General features: G+C 37.9%; 1 protein-coding gene and 1 long non-coding RNA gene across 7 annotated transcripts in view; one reads left to right on the plus strand and one right to left on the minus strand.

Annotated features, from left to right (window-relative positions):
• LOC107034419 (uncharacterized) overlaps window positions 1–3,604 on the minus strand; it is a 79,664-nt gene extending 76,060 nt beyond the window's left edge. For both annotated transcript variants that reach the window (XR_012071310.1, XR_012071311.1), the window contains exon 1: window positions 3,529–3,604. This is a non-coding gene — a long non-coding RNA (uncharacterized lncRNA). The remainder of the gene's footprint in view (window positions 1–3,528) is intronic.
• Window positions 3,605–3,646: 42 nt separating this feature from the next.
• The window catches only part of ARB2A (ARB2 cotranscriptional regulator A), a 366,466-nt gene continuing 356,343 nt past the window's right edge, over window positions 3,647–13,769 (plus strand). For 4 of the 5 annotated variants that reach the window (XM_072958398.1, XM_072958401.1, XM_072958402.1 and 1 more), the window contains exon 1: window positions 3,659–3,806. The gene's annotated coding sequence lies outside the window, so the exon portion shown is untranslated. Of the gene's footprint in view, window positions 3,807–13,769 lie in introns of all 5 variants that reach the window. The other variant, XM_072958400.1, reaches the window with a different exon arrangement.

Consider the following 13,769-nt stretch of genomic DNA (forward strand, 5'->3'; position numbering starts at 1 on the left):
GTATGTCAGACTGAGAAAGACAAATATAAGATTTCACTTATACGTGGAATCTAAAAAATAGTACAAACACATTTACAAAACAGAAACAGACTCACAGAGATTGAAAACAAACTTACGGTTACCAAAAGGGCAGGGGGTAGGGGAAAGAAAAATGAGGAGTATGGGATTAACAGAGGCATACTACCATATTTAAAATAGAGAACAAGGATTCACTGTATAGCACAGGGAATTATAGTCAACACCTGTAATAAAGTGTAATGGAAAAGAACTGTAAAAAGACTATATATATTTGGATTTATATATATATTTGGATATAATATATATATCCAAATCACTTAGCTGTCACCTGAAACTAACACAGTATTTTAAATCAATTATACTTCAGTTAAAAAAATAGCAAGTTCAGTATAATGCAAAACATTTAAATACTAAAAAAGATCCAATCAGAAGTAAAGAATTAAATAACTGGAATTTAAAAAACATTAGAAGAAATGAATAACAGATACAGAAGAATGTATAAGTGATCTGGAAAACAGAATAATGGAAATCATCTAATCAGAAGAGCAAAAAGAAAAAGAAATTTAAAAAATGAAAACATTTTAAGAGATCTCTGGGATTACATTGAACATACCAACATTCGAATTTTAGTGATCCAAGGAGGAGGAGGAGGAGAGAGAGAAGGAGGTCGAAAATGTATTTGAGGAAATTATGGCTGAAAACTTTCCAAAACTGAAGAAGGCATAAGATATCCAGGTAGAGGAAGCACAGAAGGTCTCAAACTACTTCTCTGTCTCTTCAATTTGGGGGCAGCAGTTTTCCCTGTGACTTCAGTTCTCTGAAGGGTCTAAGAAGAGATGTTGATTTTTAGTTTGTTCAGCATTTTTCCTTGTTGTGAAGATAAAAATGGCTCATTTCCAAGGTCCAAACTCTTTACATACTGAACTGGAAAGCTCTAAATCACTTTAAACAGTCCTCTTTCCCAGCAGAGTCCTGAACCCAAAAACATGGCTAGAAGGAAGCGGGTATGGTCTGTTTTGCCTTTGTTTCTCTACCTTTTACTTCTCTCTATCCCACACTTATTCTGTTACTTTAAGGTCCTTCAGTGTCAGCTCAGGAGTGAGAAGAAAAGGCTATTGTAAATTGTGATTGTGGTCCCCTTGGTAACAAACGCCCAGCTGCTGGTGCTTTCTGTCATCAGGTATTTTCTATATTTTTCTTTTGGAGGTTCACCCAATTCCAGGAACTCCAACACTGCCATTCCCTGATACATGGGACAAATGCTCTAGCCAGCACCTCAAAATTCCTATATGGTTCCTCTTCTGGTGGCTTACTTCACACAACCTCATTCTGTTTATTTGTTTGCTTCTCCTTTCTTTCTACGGGAGTTGCTTCTCTTCTTTTCCAAAACAATTCTATCCTAGTGTTTGTTTCTCTCAAACAAGATACACTGAAGTCCTATGCCCAGTACCTCAGAAGGTGACTCTGTTTGGAAATAAGGTCATTAGACAGGTAATCAAGTTAAAATGAGGTCACTGGGATGGGCTCTAATTCAATATGTCTGATGTTCCCATAAAAAGGGGAAATTTGGACAGAGATAGCACGCACAGAGAATGCTACGTGAAGATAAAGGCAGAGATTGGAGTGATGCATCTTAAAGCCAAGGGGCACCAAAGATTGTCAGCAAACCCCCAGAAGCTAGGAGAGAGGCATGGAACAAATTCTCCCCCACAGCCCTCAGAAAGAACCAACCTTACCTACACTTTGACCTTGGACTGCTAACCTCCAGCACTGTGGGACAATAAATTTCTGTTGTCTAAGCCATCTAATTTCAGGTACTTTGTTACAGCACTCCTAGAAAACTAATACACCCAGCCATGCACCCACTAGCTGCTGGGAAAATGTGACAATTATTATCTCTTTACTCTGTCACTGCAGAAACCCTCAGTCTCTTGCCTTTAAATATTTTCAAGCAAGAGCTGGGAAATCATCTTTAAGATTGCCATTTCCCAAATTCCAAGATAATTGGCCAAATTCCCATCCCTATTTCTAAAATATCTCTTATCACCTCCTTCCTCAAAGGCAACATAGGATGGCCCAGGATCAGATCATTCAGACTCTTATGGGTTTATGAAGAAAACAATTTTGGATTTTATTCCATTTGAATAGAGAAACTCTTAAAAGTTTTGATAAGGAACGTAACAAATTCTGATTTGCATTTCAAAAGAATTTCTATAGCTGCCAATTAGAGACTAGAGTGTAGAGAGGTAAGAACAGAAGCATGCAGAACAATTAAAAGACAATTAGAGCACCAAGTAATAACTAGAGTATAGCTGCAGAGATGGTGAGAATTGGTTAGATTAGGATACCTTTTGAAAAGAGTGCCAATAGATTTTGCTGAGGGATTGAATGTGAAACATGAGAGAAGAATCAAAGTATGACCTGAACAATTGTAAGAATCAATGTGCCATTTATTGAGATGTAACAATATGCAACAGGAACGGGGGAACAGGTTCTGGAGATACAAAATATAGTTTGGAATGCATGTTGAATATCCTAATAGATAATGCTGAATAAAAGTTATATATGTTAGTATAGAAATCAAAGAAATCGTGACTGGAAATGGATATTTGGAAGCCATCATCATAGCAATGCGGTATAAAAGACAATGAAGGGAATTAATGAAATCACCTGGAGAATGAAGGCGGCTAAAAGGGGAAAGAGATCTGGGGCACACGAAAATTAAGAAATGAGGAAGATCCGGCAAAGGAGAATCAAAAGAGCCCTGTGAATTCACAAAAGTCAAATGAAGAAAGTGCTTCAAGTTTCAAGAAAGAGTTTGTCGTTAACTGTGTCAAATGCTGCTGAATGCTTAAGCAAAATGAAGACTAAGAGTTGCCTCTTGGATTTATCAGGATTGTTTAAATGCCCTGGTATCTACAAACTCCCCTTTCATTCTAACATATAAATTACCTAAGAGGCCTCACATTCAAGTGTGCATAAGAATTACAGATCTAGAGTTTATGCTTAACATATGCATTCTGTACTTAGGGAATTTTCATGGGTGACTTTTACTATCAGGGATTTTGCCATAAAAGCTGAGTTTAGAACAAAAATTATCATCACCTGCCAACCCCCTGTTAGGGAATGGGACCATAGCTCTCCACAGCTGTTTCCAATTTATCCTACTAGTACTCAGGAAAAAGAGCAGTGTCGGGAAGTTTATACTTAACTACCTATTTTATGTAAGTCATAATTCAGAGGCAAATTTAATTTTCTAAATCTAGATTTTCCTACCTCCTGTCTTTTCTGAGTTGAATAGACCAAGTGATGCAGGATAGGCCGTGAGTGGGAGAGTGGGCAATTAGCTGCAACGACACTCCCGCAAATGTTTTTTAAATTTTTGGAGAACAAGGCTTCACACAGGCCCCGCGCTCTAAGGCTACTCAGGAAGGGGTGTCCCTCACTTCCGATTATAGGGCGACGCAAAGCCGAGGAGAGTCCGTAGGGAAAGTACAAGACAACTCTTACCTCCCACCGGCCTCTCTCTCCCAGCCCGCCTACCGCCACAGGAACCAGCCCAGCGACCACGCCCCGCCTATTTCCGGATTGTCGTGACCGCCGCCGTCGCGTGCGCAATGACGTTTCAGTCTCCTGCGGACCCCGGAAGTGCAACTCGAACTTGGTCAGGGCGCGGATCCCGAGAGGGAAAGTCATAACAACCGCACGAGGGAGTTCGACAGACGAACTGGAAGGCCACGCCTCTTCCCGCCTCCCCCCGCAGCCCTGTAGCTGGGGGCAGAGCTCAGGTAGGACCCGCGTTTGGCGGGGTCAGGCCCTGGCCGATATTAGAGGAGGGGGCTGGCCTGGCTCGTCTCGGGCGGGGGTCGCTGGCGCGGGGGCTAGGGGCTGCCCCGAACCACGCTGCGTTTCTTGCGGACACCTGTACCCTGTGTCTGGGACCCCGCTGATGGGCAGCTTCCACTTGCCATTGCCACTTACCACGCGGGGCAGGACACATGTGTTCCCAGGATGAGTCTCCTTACACTTGGACGTATGGGTTCTGGCAGCATAGAGATTGTAGCTCAACGGGCCTTCCTACGCTTTTTCAGGAGGGGAGGTATTGAGGTTCAATGGTTAAAGATTTTTTTCTACAGAAATTATCATCACCTGCCAAAGCTTTACCAGAAACCGTTCACTGCAGACAGAAGATTAGAGTGCATTTGTAAAATGCTCTCAAAACTTGTAACATGCATGAGCACTGGTGAGACATTTCACTGGGATGAACTCTTAATTGAATACTTTGGACTCTGAACTAAAGTTAGGTGTATTTTGGAAGCAGTCTTCTCTCTCCCTCATCCAGAGATTTAACATATTCTTCCACTGCTCCAGAGTGTCTGGTAACTTAGTTTTTGGCTGTATTTATTGACAAGCAGTATTATTGCATTGATCTGTTTCCCCAAATCATCTGAAAAGTTGCAGGGGGAAAATCCTATGGTTTTCAGGCTAGTGAATGCCTTGTACTGTTTATCAAAGTAAAGTGCAATGTGATGCAATGTATGTTATCTTTTTGTCTTACAGCAGTATTAGAGGTATATTCTTCGTGTTTAATTTTTATCCCTCATTGTGAGGGACAGATAAACTGTTTTCATTTAGTGTATTTAGAAAAATAAGTCAGAGAGCACTTTTTTGACATACGGCTACCAGGCTTCTGTCTTTTTAACTAGGTGTACCTTCCACTTACTAGTGAAGTCTAAACCAGGGATGCTCTGGATGGCTTTGAGGCAGTGGCTGCTGCAATGCTGGTGTAAGGTAGAATAGTACTAATGCCAGGAGAGCCGTATGGCCTATGAAGCTATGAACATGCATCTTTTCAATCAAATAACAGATATTTACTGGCCTCCTTCATCGTGCCAAGTAGCGTTCTAGGTGCTGGGCTTAGAATAGTGAACAAAATAGGTAGTCTTTGTATTCCCTGGAATTTACCTTGTAGTAAACAGAAAAGGGCAATTAGCAATATATTGAGTAGTGATAACAGCTATGAAGAAAAAGAAAATACATTGAGGGGAGAGGGAATTATGCAGATTGCTATCAAGGGTGGTTAAGATCAGCCTTTCTCGTAAGAGGGCTTTTGAGTAGAAATCTGAATGAAATGAGAGAGTGAGCCCTGCTGGTATATGGGGACCAGTGTTTTAGGCTACAAAGAAGGCCCTGAGGCATGACTATGTTTGGTGTATCTTGGAATAGCAATGGTTATAGGCTTGGAGGTATCAGGGTTTAAAAATCTTAGGAATATTTATTCAGTGATTTGTGTGTGCATCAGAGATTTTGTTTATTGACAGTCTATTTTTCTCAGCTTTCCCAAACAGACCTCTTTGAGGAGAATCTGTTGTCTTCAGATATGTAGAAATGTTTCCAAGCTTTTCATTAGCGCTAACAAAATTAAGCACTATTTACTCAGTTATACGTAACTTGTGCTGTCTGTTTTAGGGTCAGATTAGGTTTATACAGTGGCCATGGATAACTAAGTAACAAGTGAAATAAACTAACTTATGTCAACTTTACTTTTCATTCTTTTTTTTAAATTGTGGTAAAGTATACATAACATAAAAGTAATCATTTTAACCATTTTTAAGTGTAAACAGTGGCATTAAATATATTCATATTGTTTGCAATCATCACTACTGTCTATCTCCAGAACTTTTCATCTTCCCTGGCAGAAACTCCATGCCCGTTAACTCCTTATTCCTCCCTCTCCTCAGCCCCAGGCAACCACTAGTCCACTTTCTGTCTTTATGAATTTTCTATCTCTGCTCTAAACACTTCGTATAAGTGGAATCATAAAACATTTGTCCTTTTGTGACTGGCTTATTTTGCCCAGCATAATGTCTTCAAGGTTCATCTCTGTTGTAGCATGTGTTTTTCTTTTGAGACTATACCCAGAAGTGGAAGTACTGAATCATGTGTTGATTCTATGTTTAATTTTTTAGGGATTGCTTTACTGTTCTCCACAGTGACTACACTATTTACATTCATAACACCAATACACAGAGGTTCTATTTTCTCCACGTTCTCACCAGCACTTCCCCACATCCTCACAAAACACATTTTCTCTCTCTCTTTTTTTTTTTAATAATGGCTATCCTAATGGGCATGAAGTAGCATCTCAATGGTTTTTATTTCCTAATTATTGTTGATGTTAAGCATCTTTTTATATGCTTTTTGGCTATATATACATCTTTGGAGCACTATTCATTTATTTTAATAGAAATCTTCGTAGGTTTTTGAGGTTAAATTTTAAAAAATTATTGAAGTGTAGTTGATTTACAGTGTTAGTTTCAGGTGTACAGCAAAGTGATTTAGTTATACATATACATATATGTATATTTTTCTTTTCAGATTATTTTCCATTATATGTTATTACAAGAAATTGAATATAGTTCCCTGTGCTATGCTGTAGGTCCTTGTTTGTTTCGTATATGGTAATGTGTGTCTGTTAATCCCCAATCCCTAATTTCTCCCTCCCTGCCCTTTCCCTTTTGGTAACTGTGGTTTGTTTTTTATGTCTTTGTGTCTGTTTTTGGTTTGTAAATATAATTTGTATCTTTTTTTTTTAGATTTGACATAAGTGATATCATATGATATTTGTCTTTCGCTGACTTACTTCACTTAATATGATAATCTCTAGGTCCATCTATGTTGCTGCAAATGGCATTATTTTTTCTTTTTATGGCTGAGTAGTATTCCTGTGTGTGTGTGTGTGTGTGTGTGTGTGTATGTGTGTATGCATGCCACAACTTTATCCAGTCATCTTTTAATGGACATTTAGGTTATTTCTATGTCTTGATTATTGTAAATAGTGCTGCTATGAACATTGAGGTACAGGTGTCTTTTTGAATTATAGTTTTCTCCAGATATATGCCTGGTAGTAGGATTGCTGGATCATATGGTAACTCTATTTTTAGCTTTTAAGGAACCTCCATACTGTTTTCCATAATGGCTGCACCTAACTACATTCCCACCAGCAGTGAAGGAGGGTTCTGTTTTCTCCACACCCCCTCCAGTATTTATCGTTTGTGGACTTTTGAATGATGGCCTTTCTGACTGGTATGAGGTGATACTTCATTGTAGTTTTGATTTTCTTTTCTCTAATAAGTAGCAATATTGAGCTTCTTTTCGTGTGCCTGTTGGCTATCTGGATGTCTTTGGAGGAATGTCTGTTTAGGTCTTCTGCCCATTTTTTGATTGGACTGTTTGTTTTTTTGATAATAAGTGTATAAGCTGTTTGTATATTTTGGAAATTAGTCCCTTGTCAGTCGTGTCATTTGCAAATATTTTCTCTCATTCTGTAGGTTGTCTTTTTGTTTCATTTATGGTTTCCTTTGCTGTGCAAAACCTTTTAAGTTTAATTTGGTTTGGGGTAAATTTTTTAAGGATTAAGAAGGCAGACACCTTGTCTTCTGTTAGTTTCTTAAATCTGGAATACTGTAATTGTAAAACCTTCAGTTGTCTGTAGACCAAGTACATGCTGTAACTCCAAACTTAGAAGTAAAAACCAGTAAAGCATCTTTTGTAACAATGAATGAGCCTTTTAGTATCAGACTTTGATGAAAACAGTTCTGAAAAGCTGAAAATCATCCTTACCTGCTTGACTTTTTTCCTCTTGTTTAGAAGAAAAGGAGTGTATTGATTAGCCAAAATAGCACTATGACTGTGAAGTAGATCTCTTTTGTCTGGTAGCCGAGAAGTGCAGTAAACAGAAGAGATAAAAATGATGAAGAAATAGAAAAAAGAAGTGTTGGATAGCAATATAGCAATTGGATGTGGCCAGATGGAGAATGGCAAAGGAGATCAGTAACAGTAATGGACCGTATGCACTAGAGCTGACAGCAGAGGAGAGGCGACCTGGCAACAAAGTGACAAAGTAATATAGCTCTACAGATTGGAAGGGGATGGGAGATAGGGTGAAAATGCAGATCACTGGCTACATCTCAGCATGTGGCTCTGAAGTCAGTCACTTGGCCTTAAGTAATTCAGTAAGGCCTACTGTATACCAAGTAGCATATGTCAGTTCATCTGGTTCAACAGTTAGTGTTTGGAGGATGTGCAGTGTATGCAGTCCTACGGGAGTAAGCTAAATTGTTCATACTATGTATCACATCATTTCCATCCATAGAGTAATGAGGTTTTATTGAGTAATTTAATGAGTAATTGTGTAATTTAATAATGTTCAGCATTGCTAAGAAAATTTTTTTAGATTATCTGTTTAGGAAGAGAAGGAATTTTTTAATTCAGAATGGCTAATGATGCACTAGCTCAAGGCAATACATCTTTTTAAAAAACTGTTGAATGTTTTGTACACTACTGTTTATTAAATATTCTTTGGGCACTTCATTTAGCTAACTATTTCAGTTATAGAGCTTATTTAAGTTGTGTACTTTGCTTTAATATAAAGTAATGAGTGAAAAATGGTACCACATTTTTGTTTATCCCTCTTTGGCAAATTGAAATTGATTGATTTCCTACAGATGAGGTAGCAGACGACTGACTTGCTCCAGGTTTTACAGCTAAGTTAAAGACAATTTAGAAATAACAGTGCCATACTGCTTTCTCTGATACTGTATTGTTGTCTCTTTTTTTCAGAGTGGTTTATTTTGCAATATAGATACTGCAGTCTGAAAAACTGAAATAATTTTTGCTGTAGAGAAAAATATCACTGTGAAGACAGATCATTGAAGCAAAGCATTTATTGTATGTTTCCATTTCTTTATAGCAGGTTGGATACTTATTTTAACCATAGTCTAGGTTGATAGTGTGCTTAGGGTTGATTTGCTCAGAGGTTAGAAGGGTGCTAATGAAACTCAGATTGTAGATTTGGGCCTTGTAAGGCCCTTTATTAGCTAATTATGGGGATGATAACAGCTAATACCCAACAGCGTAGCTGCGAATGGCTGTGGTATATGGCTAGTATTCCTATCCCCCTGCTAACCGCATAGGCATCATTTGTGATTTGGTATAAGAAAGCAGCGGGAAGGATACTATATGTGGCTCAAGAGGCACAGTACCTCTATTTAAAAAACAATTCAGAGTTAACATGCAAGGCAATGAAAGAATGTGATACCCTTTTCATCTACAAAGCATAGCTTAGTTTTGTGTGCCTTGTTTATAACATGGAGCAAGGTAGAATTGTGATATAACTCAAGGTGAAGCACCTATCAATTAATCAGACTTCTCAATTTTTAAAACTGCTTCACTGTCCATGACTTCACAGGGAGAGACCATCAGAAGCTACATGTTATGTATTCTCCTGAACTCTGTCCTATATGCTTTTTCCCTTCCCTGACATTAATCTGAATTAATTTCCATGTGATAAACCATAACCATGCGTATAACGGTTTTCAGTGAGTTCTTTGGGTCTTTCTAATGGATTATAAAACCTGAAGAGGCTTGTAAATCCTCTGAACTTGTAATTGGTGTTAAAAGTGGAGGTAATCTCTTGTGTGGACTGTGCCATCTTACTCTGTAGTTTTTCAAAACCTTTCACATCTCCTTTCTCTGCTTCTTCCTTCCTCTGATTAGGGGCAAAAGTGGCTTTAGCTTTTGAAGGCAGGACCAAATGAATGGATGATTTTGAAGTAACCTATCTTCTGAGATTGAGGCTACTTGGAAGAGTATCAAGAGTATTATAACACAGATGTCTCCAAAAGTGATGCTATCCCATGATACTTTCTAATGGCTATGAACCCAGTTGCATTCTTCTAAAATTCGTATGTTGAAGCTCTAACTCCCAGAAAGTGATTAAGGTTAAATGAGGTCATGTGGGTGGGACACTGATCTGATAGGATTAGTGTCTTATAAGAGACACCAGAGATCTCACTTTCTACCTTGTGAGGACACAACAACAAGCTGGCTATCTAAAAGCCAGAAAGAAAATTCTCACCAAAACCCAACGCAGCCATACCTTGATCTGGAATTTTTAGCCTCCACAGCTGTGAGAAAATAAAATTCTATTGTTTGATAAACTCAGTATTTTATTATGGCAGCCTGAGCAGACTAGTATACCAGTTCATGGCTGATCTTTTTTCTTAATTAGTGATTAAATTTCATGTGCTCTGCTGGAGGAATGTTGAGTTCAATGAGCTGAGTTTCTCTTCAACCCACTTTATAGTTGAATCATCCGATATTGTTAAAAAAACTTGAAAAAAAAAGTTGATCAGAAAGGCCTCGATGGAGACTGTTAGAGTACCTGCCATCTAAAGTGAGCAAAAAAAGTTGGTGTGTGAAAGTAGAAGAAAGGAAGAAGGAAACATGGGATGAAAAAGTATAGGTGGTAGGAACTTTCCTGTAGGCTGAATTCTAGCCTAAACTTCATACAGGGTAGCTCTAGGCTTGGGTCTAGTATCCAACAAAGTTGGCTTTACTGGAATCCATTTTGAACTTCTTCCTCCAGCTTCAAAACATTTCTATCTATATCCTGTTCTCTTAGGGTCTTTTCTTACCTTTTTTCTAGGTGACTAATATGATAAAATCAGTTTGTGCTAGTGTATTTCAGAGGTGATTGTGATAAGAGTATTGTTGTTTATAGGTAATAGTTCATTATTTTGAAATAGTGTAAGTGATTATAATGGTGAAAATTTAATCTGCACTAGGAATACTGCAAATACTTCTAAGAAACTAGACGATTCCATTTTATCATTGAAAACAAACTATTTAATTAAAACAAGTTTATTTATTCTGAATATTTTTCCTCAGTAAGAAACATGTATAATTATTTTTATCCAAACAAGCATATGTGTTTGTGTTTTTTAACTGTTCCTATTAAAAATGCAAGGTTTCTCTCCCTCTGTCTCTCTCTTTCTGTCTCAGTGAAGAAAGATCAACCTCTAATACTGAAAAAAAAAAATGAGTTATTTAAACTACCTTTTCTCTATTTTTTAAATCCAAAGACAGTCAAAGAAAGCAGCATTCCTGTTTTGGTAAATCCACAAGAAGCTCCTTCCCCTCATGGAAAATAAATCATTGCTGAATTGGAAAATCAGTAAGCAGTTCATTGATGATGAGAATGAAAGAATGTCAGAGCTGTCCACCAGTTCACTGGGGATTTAAATAATATGTTGTCTTTTGCTGTGTAACAGATTATCTCAAAATTTCACAGTTTAAAATGAAAAACATTTATCATCCTCCATAGTCTCTTAGGGTCAGGAATTTAGGAGCAGCGTAGCTGGGTGGTTCTTGTGAAGGATCTCTCACAAGGTTGGTATCTAGGTGTCAGCCAGGGCTGCAGTCATCTGTAGTTTGACTGGGTCTGAAGGATCCAATTCCAAGCACACTCAAGTGCCTATTGGCAGGAAGCTTCACGCATTCATCATATGGGCCTCTCCCTCCACAGGGCTGTTCAACAACTTGGCTTTCTCAGAGTGAGTGATCTGAGAGAGTGAGAGAGCACTCAAGATGGAAGCCACAATCTTTTATAATCTCAGAAATGTGATACTGTCGCTTGTCCTGTTTACTGTTGGTCATACAGATCAACTCTGGTATGGCATGGGAGGGGAGTACATGAGGATGTGAAATCCAGGAGGTGGAATGCTGGCTGCTACAGTCTGCCCTCCAGCCTGCAATGGTTCATGTCCTTCATATGTGTGAAGTATACCTACTGCTTCTGAAGGCCCTCAGATGAATCAATCTATTGCTATATCATCTCAGTCCAGAATCTCATCATCTAAGTCAGGTCCAGGTATAGATCGGGTTCCTTGGGTGTAGTTCCTTAAGCATAACTCCTTGAGTACACTTCCGTTCCACTCACTTGCCTCTGCTCATCCCCCTCCTCCTCAACACCCAGTCTACAGTGGTGAGATAGGGATAGGATAACTGCTGTAGATGGTCTTGTTCCAAAAGGGGGAAAATGGGAGCCACAAAGGTGTCACTGGTTCATAGCAATTCTGAGATGCAGGTTGGCAAATATTGGATGCTTCTTGATCAGGTCTCAAGCCTAGGGATATTTATTCATGTTTTCAGCTTTGCCTTCAATACTCTTGGTTTTACCTGTTGCTTTTTTCATGAAATGTTTCAGGTGTTTGTAGGTGAGTAGTTTTCTCAATCTGCTTCCTGCCAGTAAAATTTTAGGGTCCAAAGGCCTTACTTCATTTAGGATATGTCAAGTTTTTTAGATATTAAATTAAAAGTTATATTAAAATCTTTTATACATGTTGTGGGTATTCTGTGAATTCTATTGAGCTGCATTTCTTTAGACAAAAGCCATATCTACACATTTCTTTAAGATAAATCCTTGTGTATTTCAGGCTCCTGCTAAGGCTGAGAGTCAATACCCTTAAGCTTTCTAGAAACTTTATTGTTTAAAAGGATCAATAAGACGCACTCTATTCTGTTTACAGAACCTTTTGTCTGACTGATTAGTATTCTAAGGTATCACCTTTAATACTTCTGAATTTTAACAGAAGATTTTCAGTCTTACTTTCAGCATCATCTTTGAATCATGTTTTCCTGGTGGTGCCCTGTATTTGATCTTTGCTCAGAAGACATTTTTTAATTTTAGCATCATTTGTCTTCTGGAGAGGATTTTTTATTTAATAGACTTTATTTTTTAAAACAGTACTGGGTTCACAGGAAAACAGAGTGGAGAATTCAGATTTCCCTCACACCTCATGCCTCTAGACTGACACAGCCTCCCCCATTATCACCATTATGCATCACGAGTGGTACATTTGTTACAGTCAGTTAAACTACACAGACATATCATTATCACTCAGAGTCTATACTTTATGTTAGGATTCCTTCTTGGTGGTGTACATTCAGTGGGTTTGGACAAATATATAATGATAAGTACCTACCATTATAGTATCAAACAGAATAGTTTCAATGCCCTAAAAAATCTTTGTTATGTCTATTTACACCTCATTCTTCCCTAACCCCTGGCAACCCACTAATCATTTTATTGTCTCCATAGTTTTGGTTTTTCCAGAATATCATATAGTTGGAATTATACTATATGTAGCCTTTTCAAATTGGCTTGTTTCACTTAGTGATATGTATTTATTATGCCTTTAAAGTTCCCCCCATCTTTTCATGGCTTGATGTTGATAGCTTTTTTTTAAGTGCTGAATAATAATCTATTGTATGGATTACCACAATTGATTTATTCATTCACCTATTGAAGGACATCTTGGTTGTTTCTAAGTTTGGCAATAGTGACTGAAGCTGCTTTTAACATCTGTTTTTGTATGGGCACATGTTTTCAACTAATTTGGGTAAACACCAACGAGCATAATTCCTGGATTGTATGGTGAGAATATGTTTAATTTTGTAAGAAACTGACAAATTGTCTTCCAACATGACTGTACCATTTTGAATTCTCACCAACAATGAATGAGAGGTCCTGTTGTTCCATATCCTTGGCAACATTTGGTGTTGTCAGTGTTTAGGATTTTAGCCACTTTAATAGGTATGTAGTGGTATCCTATTGTTTTAATTTGTAATTCCCTAATGATATATGATGTTGAACATCTTTTCCTAAGTTTATTTTCCATCTGTATATCTTCTTTGATGAGGTATCTGTTCAAGTCTTTTGCCTATTTTCCAATTGAATTTTCTTACTGTTGAGTTTTAAGAGTTCTTTACGTATTTTGGATAAGATACCTTTATTAGATATCTTTTGAAAATATTTTCTCTCAGTCTGTGACTTATCTTTTCATTCTCTTGACAGTATCTTTTGCAGAGCAAGTCTTGGCTCCTTTTTGTTTAACAGTTCTTTTTTT

The sequence above is a fragment of the Vicugna pacos genome, chromosome 3 (genome assembly GCF_048564905.1).
Source record: "Vicugna pacos chromosome 3, VicPac4, whole genome shotgun sequence".
Lineage (NCBI taxonomy): Eukaryota > Metazoa > Chordata > Mammalia > Artiodactyla > Camelidae > Vicugna > Vicugna pacos.